This window comes from Dipteris shenzhenensis, chromosome 6 (assembly GCF_047967505.1).
Source record: "Dipteris shenzhenensis isolate YYH24624 ecotype China chromosome 6, Dip_SZ_1.0, whole genome shotgun sequence".
NCBI lineage: Eukaryota > Viridiplantae > Streptophyta > Polypodiopsida > Gleicheniales > Dipteridaceae > Dipteris > Dipteris shenzhenensis.
In genome coordinates, this window is record NC_141601.1 from 14,941,267 (window position 1) to 14,955,154 (window position 13,888).

Here is a 13,888-nt window from a genome sequence, read left to right on the forward strand (position 1 = left end):
TTCTCTACAAGCACAAAAGACATTTAAAGAAAGATACACTTGAAAAAGTTACTAGGGTACTTAGTTGAAGAATGGAGTATGTATATTGTGGAATGTGGCCGTAGTAGCGAGAGCGAGCAGACTATAAAAATAAGCAAAGTGCAAGTTAGTCTTATGAAGCAAGCAAGCAAAGTGAAGAGAAGAGGAAGCTAGCAACAAGCAAGCAAGAGTAGGTTGCCTTCTCCTCCTCCTCCTCCATTTTACCTTATTTGGCCTTGAGTAAATTTTTTAGGGAGAAGGTAAATAAGATTTGTATTCTTAATAACAAGAACATGCAAAAGTGGTTAGAGAGATATGAAGGGGATAGGAAAGAGAGCACAACTACAAGGATCAATTTTGACTTAGGCATAGGAAACCACCATATCTAGAGGACCTTGTGCTTCTCCCAATGACATATCACATGATTGGCTACATGAATCCCTTTATGTAGCCAAAACATTGGGATGGATGTAAGTGGAAGAGAGTGGGAGTTTGCAAGGGGAGGTGATCTACATTTAATCCTCTTACTTATTACTTGACCTTTCTTTGAATTTTCTTATGCACCATGTCCACCATCATTATAATGTGTATCCTTGTTGCTTTAATGCTTTTTTTCTTGTAGTATAAAAAGTAAAGTGCATAATGGTCATTTGGGCGACACTTTCATATGGGATGCATAAATTCAAAGAGGGACATATTTGATTCTGAAGTCATGGCTAGGTTTATACAAGATAGTCAAGCAAGAACATCAAGTGCCCATATCCTTTCCTCACAATTAATATTTTCATTTTGATGTAAAATGGTTCAAAGTTATCTACAATGGTCCCATGGTATAACAAAGAGAGACACCAATTTTGGACAAATGAAAGTGTTACTTTTGTTCTTCTTGAACAATGTGTACAAAGTACGTACATATGATTTAATCTTTTGACCTCAATTTGAAGCATTTTTCTTATGTTTATAACTATCATAATCAATAAAAGTTTTTTCGTTTTGAACATAGGTGGTCTTTCATCTTCATCGTTTTTAATCCAAGATGGTGATATGTGGTCTAAGTTGTTGCTTGAGATGTTGGACCTAAAGTAAACCAATGTTTGAAGATAGAAATGTGGATATGAAGATGCTAATGCTACTTGTTGATGCATTAGATGCTACAAAAGATGGTGCCATTCATTATCTTATGAGGAGACCACAGTCAGTACATCTTTGAATGCATCCACAACATCATCATCATCATCATCATCATCATTAGAGGGGGCTTTCTCTTATAAAGGTCCCAATATGGGTGCTTTAGGGATAGAGCTAGTAAGACTAACATAATGCAAGTGGTATTCCCTTCATATTTCTATAATCACATGCAAAGATGACCAGGTAATTATGTATTTTGTGAAGAGCTTATGTTTTGGCCTTAGAACACCAATGGCCTATTCCCATTCCAATGTGGCAAGGCTTCATACTTGAATAAATCCATTTACTTGATCTAATTTATCACGTCTTCTAGAGCAGGAAAACTGAAGAGGAGGGAGGCTCAAAAGGCAGGTGGTGGCAGGGAGACAAAGGTTTGGGAAGGCAATTGAGAGTTGGAATAGATATTGGACATTGAAAATGTCCATGCGCAAGAAATGTATCCAATGGTAGATATCTTGTAGATCTAATCGAATTTTCTATATTTCTCCAATCATCCTCCCAACATCCCTCATTAATACATAGAATAGACTAAGGAAAAGTAGCTACGGCTTCAAGAAGATTGACCAAATTTAATTTTTTTCAAAACAGACAATATATATTGTCTTTTATCCCTTACACGGCTCCTATCCTACAGTTGAGGTCTCACCAAGAAATAGGAACATGATTTGACAAAATAAGTCACAATGAGAGACATGTAACCTGGGGTGGAAGCCTGTAGTGCCAACTCCCTTTAGTAAGGAAACCTATCAAAATCTTGAGTATGAGGTGGATCTAACAATATGCCATGAGTAAAAATTAGTCAAATTAACATGGTTGTGTTGTACACTAAAAGAGCTTCAAATATGTTTTTACACCTTAAAATTTCGGTAACACATGAAAGAGTTACATTTATTTGAAAGGAAATGGGTTTTCATATTTTAGTGTATTTTTTGTTTTACCCCCCCTCATCCAAAAGATCCCCCCCTTGGGCCTCACATATTATGAAAAATATGTACAAATCTTAAAATCTTGCATATTTTTCAAGGTATATACCTTATATTTTATGGGAGAGGAGACATGAATTTTTCATATTTTTCCCTTGCATATTTGAAAATTTTAAAGGAAATCCATGCATATTCTATATGGACCTTATCCCCCTCTACCCTAGATTTTGGACGAGGGTAGTAACATTTTACATATTGAGTTGGTGCCCCAGTTGGTACATCTGTCCAAAGCCCATGCATGCATGCATCACAAAAGCATGACAAATTTTTGGTCAGTTATACATGCAAAAAATGGCCACAAATCTATTTTTAGCTGCCATGCACCCATGTGGCCTCTGCTTTTTTAACTTTTGCTAAAATGTCTCCAAGTAAACCACAAGACCACATGTAGCTAACCCACCTTAGCCTATATTTGTGCCTAGTAGTGCTAATCCTACCTGGTGCTTCTACGTGTGATATATATAGTATGTATGAGATTTATTTTCTTCTTCTCCAAAAATAGCCCATCATATTTTGCCCTCCTCCAACTGCTAGAGCATGCACATGCTCAGCAATACATTGCTTCTTAGTTGGATGCTTTGCCTCCTGGGTGCTTCAAATGACTAAATCCACATCCTTCCCTCTTGCTCAAAGGGTCATTTATGCAACTTATGTTGCAACCCTCTTTGTAAAAGCTGATCTTGGATACGTAGCTCCACACTTGAATCATCTTGTAAAGCTTTTTGCCATACTACACCTGTATCCGGCAAAACATACAACAATTGCCACAATGATTCATCATCATTTATTCCCTTCTCCTCCTCAAAATCCCACCCATGCAATATTTCATGCTACAAAACCTCATGTGCAAAATGATCTAGGACCCTTGGTATCACAACTGGCTCATCGTGAATAGATTCATACCCTTGGTATCACAATTGCCGCATCTTGAATAGATTCATACCACTCTTTCTTGACATGTCCATCCACATATGGCCATTTCCATGATGCCAAAATGCCTTCCATCTCCTCTTGCATAAACTTCCCTATATCCTCTTCTTGGTTGATCACATCTTTATATATTTGCTCTCAATAGCCTCAACTACGACTTCACACATATCTTGCCCTTGTTTCTTCCCTTCATCACACCTTGGAATGGTAGACACTTGTCCACCCCCACCCTCCTGTGCATTTTTATCATTCAATAGAGTCTCAACTTTTGACTCTAACAACTCAATCTGAGTTTCATATACCTATGCCATAAATGTTTCCCACATATTATTGGACACAATAATGTGTATCTTGCACCTATAGTCTTGTGCTTTTTGGATAGGAAAGTGCAACACCTCTTTCTCTTCTACATTGATTCTCACTCTCTTGTTCTTGGTTGGTATCCACAATGAGTGCTTCTTCACCTAGTTGCTTGTTGTCTTGTTCCTTGATGTTTTCTTCTTCCTTGATGATATTCATGGTTCTCAGAACATCAGTGCAGCCTAGAACTTGGTCTTCACACATGAAATCTACAAGACAATTAGCAAATGGAAAAAGAGAAGTGACCACCTTCTTCAAAGACACAAGATGGCCCACATGAAATCTCTACAAATTGAATGGTTGGCTCATAAGAGCTCACTTCTCCCTCTCCATCATTGCCCTCAACTACATTGAGAACCCTTGCATCATTAACCAATTTAGACATGCTTCATGGTCCAATTTTATAGGCTTTAGCATGTAATCATGAAGCAATGTGTTCATTTCTTTGTTTCTGAAATGCGATTTTGCTATTGTTTTTCATGAGGCTTCTTGATTGAGTCATTCCATCTCCTTTCCAACATCATTTCCAATGTTGAAGTTATCACTTATAGTGGTTCCAACAAGTATAGGCTCTCAATTTTTTGATGTGAGATAGCAAGGTGTATGCAAGTTCTATGCATACAAAATCCTTTTGGTGAGAAAGAAAGCTTCTCCAATGTAAGTCCTTGTGCTTTGTGGATTGTTCTTGTTCCTACTTGCTATATAGGAAATTGGTCATGTGTGAGACTTCTTAGTTTGGATGGTTCTATTTGATTTTCCATTGTGATTCTAAAGATAGGTGTCCGTTCTTTTTGTATGTGTGGTGTGAATGCATTGTGATTAGCATTTCTTATTTGTAATCCAATATCTTTGAGAGGAAAAAGTATCCAAACTATGTCTTTGTCTATGTGATTTGAGGCTATCATGAAAATTCCATCAGTTCTGTTAACTAAGCCATCTTGCTAGTTGATGTTACCAAAGCAAAATACTAGTACCATGCCTTCCATAATTTCTATTCTTGTATGTAGTCCATTAATTACGTTTGTGTCTTGCAATAATTTTGACTTTTTGAATAGTGTTTTGGAATAGTAGTCTAATTCTTTGAAGATAAGCTTTGTTTTGATTGACAACTGTAAGACATTTTGATTGTGGTTATTTTTTTGAGAGTTTGTGTAGTATAGGTATGGGAATGTGTGTTCTCATAATATTGGGTGCAAGCACATTTGGTTAAAGCTCATGAAAACTCATGGGAATTAAGAAAAACGATGATGAATTAGAATGCATATCCAAAGTAATCATTGTGGTTTCTTTTTAAGGAACACATTTTGAGCTAAGAGAAGTTTAGTGTCTTTTGTCAACTAAAGAGAGATCATCCAAGACAATGAGATGAACTTGTGCATATAGAGAAGAGTGTGTCTAGTCTATCTTTAGAAAGAGATGTTAGATTCTTGCTATGTGTTGGTAAGTGCAACACTCAGTGGATTCTATTTCCATTTATTTTGTAAGAAGCTTTTCAAGTATATGCGAGAGTGAGAGCCTTAGGCAAGTTGTAATCTATGTTTGGTATTGTTTGGTTGTAATAGCATAACAATTGTTGAATGATAAGTAGTAGGTATGTTTTCTCTATTCCAACTCCACAGATGAGGAATCAATGTATTTTTTTTGTTAGGGATATAGTCTTTTATGTAACATTAGATCACTAAATATGTTGTGTTGTTCTTGGTTGAGGGAACACAAGTTTTGGAAGTACTTGTCCTTTTCTACAAGTCTTTCTTTATACATACAATGAAATGACCATTTCTTGGTTGCTTTTGTAATGAATGCATGTCAAATGCAATTTCATAGAAATTTTCATTTGGATTTTTTCATTGAAAAATGTTCAGTCACTTTGTTCATTATTATTAACATGTTCTATGATGTCTTCATATTCTCTTCATATTCTACGTGTTCATTGAATTCGTAGTTATATTTTTTGGGGGGTTTTCTTCTGTAGGTGATTGTCTTGCATTGTATGCTTTTTTCCAAGTTCCATGGACTTGAAATTTTTTATGCTCATCATTCATGAAGGGGTAATACAATAGCCATTGTTCAAGATAATAATTATTTAGGTCCTTGAACTTGTTGAACTTAATGAACCTAAGCATTTTTTTATTTCCCCCCCTTTTTTTACAAGTGTCATTTGTGTGGTTGTATTTTCATGTTAATGTTGTCCATCTTGATTCCTTTTGTGTATTTGTCAATTATTGAGTCACAAAATTGTTTTGTGGAGATATTTTCAAGGGTTTAAAGTTTGTCTTTTCTTTTGTGTTGTTTTTTGTTTGTGTTGATAAATTGGAATCTTGTTGTTACTCTATGTAATGGCAAAGATAAAGTAGTGATGAATGATGCAAGTTGTGTGCTCATTTGTTGAGCATGTAGGAATGTATTTTTGCACATTCTCTCTTGTGTGGAACATCTTTCTTCCATTGAAGTTAGCATTGTTTGTTTCAATTTTTATGTTAAGGTGTTGTCCATTTTTGTTATGTATGATGTACAGTATGAGGTTGTAGCATATGCATCCATAATGAATTGTATATCCATGTTGATTGCCATAAGTAGCTGATTTTCTATTGAATGCATTAGTCAAAATGTCTTTAGATTATCATTTGAGAAATAATGTTGGTTTTTGTTATGTGACTTTATGGAAAGCATGTAGGATTGCAAGTCCATTTGTAAATGAGGTAGCCATTCATTGAAAGAGATGGTTTTTTCATTGTGCACATTTATCAAAGTTACTATTTCTTCGATGTTATTGGAATTATCTATATTGGTATTTTTCACCCACAGAATACCGCATTTTTGTTGGCTTCCTTTGCTTTGAAACATTGTAATGAAAAAATCATCTACAATATTTTCAATTAATGTTAGGGCTCTCGTGGTTAGAGATAGCATGTGTCACAGGTAGTACTTACCACACAAGCGAGGGTTTTGTCTAACTAATTTTCATATTGATTTGATTGTAATTATGGGTTGTCATGCTTGTATCAATTGTAAAATATTTGTAAGGTTGAGACTAATAGATCCCGAAGAGATTTAGCACATGATAATGTAATGAAGAAGGTGGATGGAATCAATTGACACATCATAGAATCATAGCAAAAGCATCTTTATGTAGCTTCTCTTTGTTGTCAGGGGATGTTTGAAGGCTCTCAAAGTCTCTGTAGCTTATTCCTAGTTTGAGAATATATTTTGTGTTTATGTTATTCTTCAAATCTCTACACATAATACTCTGTTTTGTAGCATTCCTTTTTGAAACTCACCCATATAGATTGCAATACTTGTTTTATTAGAACTTTGATTGATTTGAAGAACAAACTTTTAATGTTGTGTGTTAACTTAAAAGATTCATAAATTATATTCCATTTGACAATGTCAATGTGTTAATTTTTCTTATTAGCAAATCTTGGAGAGCGATAGGAAGTGCTGAAGACCACCAAGTTCTAGAAAGTCTACAGTTAAGGAAGAGGTGTGGAATGTCCTCCTGTGCACACCTACATCTCTTGCATCTTCCATCACTGTGACCTATCCTTTGCGCTCGACAAACTGTCTAGACTCCTTTGTGCGAGATTAACCAAAGAAGGCAGGACTGTTTCTTTGAGATGTTCTTATCCCACACATTTTCAAATCTCTTCTTCTAGGTTTTGCTAGAGTCTCTCCTGTGCCATTTCAAATTGAGGAGCCTTATTACCTCTTCCTATCCTTCTACCCAAATGGGGATAGGAGTCATTTGAGTTTGACCTTCCCATATGAACTTCTTTAGGGACGGCTTGAGACGACTTCCCATCCACAGGAGGTTATCTCTCGATCATAGTAGTTGTCTCTCATGTATCAGTCTCAAGTCAAACATGTTGATTCGATACCTAGCTATTAGCATTTCATCGTCTAGCCACTTTCTCAACTCTTGCTTCTAGAGATCCCCCCAAACTCTTACTCTCCCTTCTTGTTATGTCTGAGAGATCCTTTCAGGTCTTCATCACTCACTTGTGCATTCAGTTAGATTAAAGGGAACCGGATTGAGTCTTGGCTACAAAAGGTTCCCGTGTTTCTTGAAAAGTCAATCCAAGTGATATACGAACACGTTGATTCCCAAGCTTGCCATATTCCAATCCAGAGTTCCGACCCTTTAGCGATACATGGTTCTTTGCCCATAAGTGCCACATCAAGCGGAATTTGCTTCCAGTGTTTGCATCTTTTGAGTCTCATTTTTTTAAAGTTGCGAAGAATTAAAGTAGCCCAAGTTGAGTCGGGATCTAGTATGGCCCACTGGTTCATGAATCTTGCCACAGACTTCCCAATATTCACAATACCTAACCCTCCTGATTCTTTGGGCATCGTGCAGATTTGCCATTTTACTTTGGTCATTTTGTGGTGGTTTGTGTCCCCCCCCCACAAGAAAGATTGAAAAAAGCTGTTAAATTTTTCGAGACTCTTTTTGGTTGGTGCCCAATGGGAAATAAAGTACATAATCAAAGGATAGATGTAGTGATTTAGTCTCGATTTAGTACAAACTTTCTCCTTGTGAGAGTTGGTTGGAGGCCTTGGCACTTATTGATTTTATTCTTGATTCTGTCGATTACCCAGTCCCAACGATCATTTAATGAGCATCTAAGGCCCATGGGATACCTAGTAATATGAAAACCTCTCTTCTCCTATGACTTTGCATCCATTTTCTAATAGGAGATGGGGAGGCAGATTCCTGGTACCATATATGCTTTTTCATGATTGATTCTGGAGCTTGAGGCTAGACAAAACACATTTAAGCAATCCAAAATGGCAGCCATTGATTGCTCATCATTGTGCAAGGTCAGATTGGTGTCGTTAGCAAATTATTGATAGATGATATGTCTTCCTTTTTAACTTGAATACCTTTCAAAGTTCTGTTGTCTGCCTTGTCCCGAATAAGCCAACCAAGTGCATCTACTACTATCGCAAAAAGCAAAAGTCCTAGAAGGCATCCTTGTCCAATGGATCTCTTTAAAGCAAAGCAAGGGGAAGCCTTACCATTAATATCTATCTTTCCTTTGGCCTGGGAGAGGAGGATGTCCATGTGGGAGATGAATCTAGGACCTACTCCCAAGTCCTGTAAAGAGGATAGGATAAAGCCCTATTCCATCTTGACGTAAGCTTTGTCAAAGTCAACCTTGAGGAAGCAAATATCTTGCTGGGTTTCCTTTGCTAGTTTAAGACCTTCCCAAAGTGTGAGGATTGCCTCAAGGATGTGCCACCCTTGAATAAAGCCTTTCAACTCCTCTTATCCACTTATGCATCTTGATCCTTAGTATGATGGCCAATGCTTTGGCAAAAATCTTATAGCTGGTCTTAAGCATGGTTAGAGGTCTCCAGTTTTTAATCTCATCTTTAGGGCCTCCTTTCAGAATTAGCTTGATCATCCTTGTGTTGATTCTTGGATCCAAGAATCCATTTTCTTTTGATTCTTGCCATAGCTTCATTAAGTAAGGGCCCAACGTGTCCCAGAAAACTTGGTAAAATTCCACTAGGAGCCCATCCTCCCGAGGTGTCTTACCTTTCTCCATAACATCAACTGCTCCTTTTAATTCTTAAGTGTGAGGTCTCTACCTTGTCTTCTCTGTCCGTCATGATTGCTATCCATGTAAAAGAGAGAAACCATCTCAGATCATTAATATGTTTTCAACAATTCAAGACAATGTCATGAACATGTCATCGAAAAACAATGTAAGTTTGCTAGATCTCAAGACAACAAAGCCACCACCCTATGCATTGGTGCCTATGAGACTATCTACCTATATTGAATGGGTCTCCTTGCATCCCACTACAAACCATAAAATGGGCTTGCACAAAGATTTGTGGTGCAAATTAGCATAAATAGATAAAAGAATACTAGATATTTTAGCCAATGCCTTTCATGCCATAAGTTCATTTGGTGACATGATTGACGGAAGTCGCGGCATCCATTAGGGCCTAAGTAAAAAACACCACCACCACATAGACAACATGTGTAAATCACCTTACGAGATTAGAAACTAGCCTTTTAGGTTGGTCCCTACTTCAAAGTAGGGGCTCTAGGAGCAACGAGGTTTTCCTTGAAAACCGCCACACACTACCCATCTTGATTTATGGTGCCCGCCTTGGTTGCAAGCCAGGCCATTTGGTGAGGAGGCTCTAATGCAAACGAGGCCATTGAGGTGAGCACTCAGGAGGCTCTAAGATAGTGCTTGGCTACTTTTTTGTGAAGCACCTTCACCTTGTAATAAGTTCTCGTGAGATTCATTGTGGTACTTCTTGCACGAGAGATACAAAACCACTGTAGTGGCAAAACTGTATAAATAGAGAACGCTCCCTACTGCAGCACTCACAACACCTGTGCTCATCCTCCATGGCACAGAAGCTCCTTGAGAGACCCAGATCGGAACAAACATTGAGCACACAAAGAAGAAAAGCTTGAGGCACAACATAACTCCCTTGTGCCCTTCCACTAAATAGGAGCTTCTCTCTAGCGCGTCCCAGCCCCATTTCTCCTCCAGAATCGTCACCGTCGAAGCCAGGCTCCATACCACCATCATGTATGCCATTGCCAGAGCTCCCACAACAACCAGAATCATTACAGGAACGGCCGGATTGACGTTGAGAACGGCGAGGGTGAGAGCGGTAAAGAGAATGAAGGTCGAATCAAGTATCACAACGCCTATACAGGCGGCAATGAGACAGCCGGTGGTGAGAAGGAGACCGCCAAATGATTTGCATATTGCGGCCAAGGAGGTTCTGAAGCTGAGATGCTTGGCGAGGAAGCTTTTGCACGAACTGATGGTCAAAGCGGGCATGGGAACGAAAGAGATGAAGAGCAGGGAGCTAATGCTGAGAGCGACGAGAAGAGGTGATGGGGCATAGGGTACATGTGAATATTGCGGTTGGGAGGTGGATGGGTGGCAGTGGAACACGATGTAAATGCTTGAGGCGAGGGATATGAGAGTTTGAGAGAGGGAGGGATAAGGAGCCAAGGTAGAAAAGAGTGCGAGGGGGGGAAGAAGGAGCGCTGCTGAGAGATAGAGGAAGTGCTTGAAGTTGTTAAGGATGATTCGGGTGCTAACTCTGAAGATGCCCAACAAGCCCAGAGACTCCATGCTAATTGGAGCTTGCAGCTGCAGCTATGGCGTGCGAACTCGATTAGCCTGCAAATTCTCTCTCTCTCTCTCTCTCTCTCTCTCTCTCTCCCTCACAGATCTCTCTCGCTCTCTGCTTGCCTCTCCTCAACATCCACAGCTGTCTTCCCTCTCTCTCCCGGAAAGCAAACTCATGCTACGCAGTCTATCAAACATGATGAATTACGAGTTTCCGCTGATGTACGTCCAAACAAAAAGAGTAGGGGCTGGCAGTGCGCAATCTGCTCTCTCTCTCTCTCTCTCTCGCTCGCTCGCTCGCTCAGCTCTCTCACACTTTTTTTGTGAAACCCTCTCTCTCACACACACCTTTCTGTTACCTCCCACCCACACATGTCTCCGAACTTCGAGCAAGCCGTCCGAGTCGGCAATCTTGCGTCTTCCGCCACGAAACACATCGTGTATAAAAAAGAAAAAGCCAAAAGGCCGGCCACGACCATGAATGATGCCACGCCCTTGTGAAAATGGCTATTAGGACCCACATAGAATTCCCACAGTGCACCGTGATGACAACGAAGACAGGAGGTTAAACTTCAAACATTGATTAGCATGCAATGGCGACTACTTAAGCCAGCTTTTTGAGTACGTCTCGACACTCTTTGCTTAAGTAGAGTGTGAGGTTGTCGCCCACGCCACCGATCACACTTTCTTGCGCACCCGAAACGAAGAGCTCTTTCACCCGTTTTTCCAAACTGGGGTGAGGATGGAGAGTGCCGATCTTGTGCAGTTTCTAGGAATCAACTGCGATGCATAGCATGAGCACACACGTCGTAGAGCCACGCTTCTTTTGGTTCCCGCCGTAGCCCAGGAGGAGGAGTGTCACCTCGCAAACTGGGAGCTCCGGATCCTGGTGCTCGTAGGTCTTCAGCTTGTCTATGTTCTTGGCGGGGATGAGCATGCCACCTTGCCAACCGTGACGTTTTTTGGTGGTGTATGTGTGGATGGGCAAGATACCTTCCATGGCTTGGTCGTGGCACAGTAATGCAATATTGGGCATACCTCTCACTCGCAGGCGACAGCCTGGGGTTGCTAGCTTTACCAGCGAGCCCCTCACAGACTCTGCCTTCATCACTAGGCTCCCGTCTTCGTGCACCGCGGTCACTGCTGCAGTATAGCCCTTCACGATCACGTAGTCCCGAAAATGTCTCCTTAACTCCGCTCTGCTATCGTGTGGAACTGCCCTCAGATCTGGAGCCCAGGATATGCCTACCGTCTCATGGCCTTCATATTCTGCGGCGCACAGATTGATGAGGAGGTGTGGAAGATCCTTATGCAGCATTTTCGCTAATTGCACCAGCTGAATGTCTAGTTTCTGGTTTGATTGAAGGCTGTGCTCACTTTTGAAGCCTATGAGACCCAATATGCCTAGCACCCGATCTTCTTCTACTGTGGCATTCGTTACTCGTAACTGCTTCACCACGGTCTCCAAGTAAACCTCCGGAGTGCCCTCTGCAAACTCTCCAAATGCGTTATAGAAATCGTCGAGCAAATGGCTAGGTAGATCTCTGAAACCTTTGATGCGAATAGCCAATACGCTTTTGCACCCAAGAAGTACAAGTCGGATCTGCTCCCTGCCTTTTTCCGGGAATAATCTCCGCTACCGATATTGTCGACAGAGCTATCCCAATTGATCCACAGTTTAACTTTTGCATCTGAGGTGGGTTTTCTTTCAATGGAACCGATGATCTTCTTCTCAAACCTCTCCACAAGGAATTTGTGCTTGTTCGGTACGTAGAATAGAGTCTTGGAGTGTCCATAACCTGGAGAACCATCGAGGAATCTTGTCATTCGAATCAAGGACCTTGAAACCCGATGTTGATCCAATGCCGTGAGTTGCAACATAGCAGGCTGAACTGAGACGGTAATAAGCACTCATTTGGCGGGTTTCCTTAGCTTTCTCTTCGTCATCCCATTGGTTAATGCAAAGAGCATCGAACCAGACTTTTTTTACTCCGTCATCTTCCAGTATTCGCAAGTACTCGATTAGACTGTCGTAGTACGCTTTCCCAGCAAATTGCTTTTTGGTGAATGTCTGGTTATACTTCAGCCCATCAGGGTCATTAGCTTTAGTCCAGACAGCTTTGAGAATTCGTATGCAATCCTCAACCAGCTTAAACATGGCATCAGTCCAAGTGTGCGAGATAACGTGGAAGTCCCAATCAGTTGGAACCACAAAATAAAAACATCCCTCGCTTGCAACAGTGGACTTGACATCAATCAAACGTGCTGGAAACACTTTATCGTTGAAATAGAGTTCCGAATTCTTCACCATCTTGCTAATGCTTGATTGCACGTCTCTGCGCAAGATGAAGTTATGGGAAGCCGAGCTGCAAAGCAAACTGTATTCGTGTCAGCATGGTGACCGTCAAGAGATAAACCTCTTTCTCTCTCTCAATCTTAATTCTCTATACACTGTCACTCACACACACATCATAAACATAATGGCGCACTCAGATTTTACATCTACACCACACCATGACAGTCGATGCGTCCTACTGCCTGATATTAAAACAACATTCTGAACCAGCACATCGGATTCTACGGAAGATTACAAAGAGAGTTAAAAGAGAGAGAGACGCTGCAGAGTTGCTAACAATCAGAGTAGCTCAAGGAGAACGAGTTGCTTAGAGTAGCAACTGTATGAGTAGCAAGGAGTGGACGAGGAAGCAGCGACTGATGGGTTGCTTAGTCTAGAGAGTACTGGAGGAGGACTGGGTTGTAGAACTTCAAAGTTCGAACGCGGGATTAGGACGCATTGCCTAAAGATGGAAAGGGTCAAATCACAAGTAGACCTTTTCTTTTTGTCAACGGGAAATACAATCTTCTTAACACGTGGGCCGCCGCTGTCGGCGTCCCGAGAAAATGCAAAACATGTATTTCATTAATTTTGGGCAAACTCGCTTTTATAAGTACTTTTGGGGCCTCTTTCCCCGCCATGGGGTGGGGTGGCAGTGGCAGCACGTCCCGCCATCGGTGGCCAATAGAGTCCACAGAGGCTTTGCTGGTGGTCTCTTTTGGCCACCGGTGGCCAAACACCCCGCAGTCATTGTCAAACTGCTGGGTGCACGCACCTGCATGGCGGGGAAACAAGACCATGGAAAGTGCACTCTCCAAATTTATTTTCATAGATACATTTAGAGTACTTTAGAATATATATATGTTTTTTAAATCCTTGCAATCTACAACTCCGATCAGGACACTACCAAAGTCAACAATTTTTAATTTATGCACATAAAAATCCCACGCTAAGTAAGT

General features: G+C 40.5%; 1 pseudogene; it reads right to left on the reverse strand.

Annotated features, from left to right (window-relative positions):
* Positions 1 to 11,198: 11,198 nt before the first annotated feature.
* Positions 11,199 to 12,905, reverse strand: LOC147900831 (uncharacterized; annotated as a pseudogene).
* Positions 12,906 to 13,888: the final 983 nt, after the last annotated feature.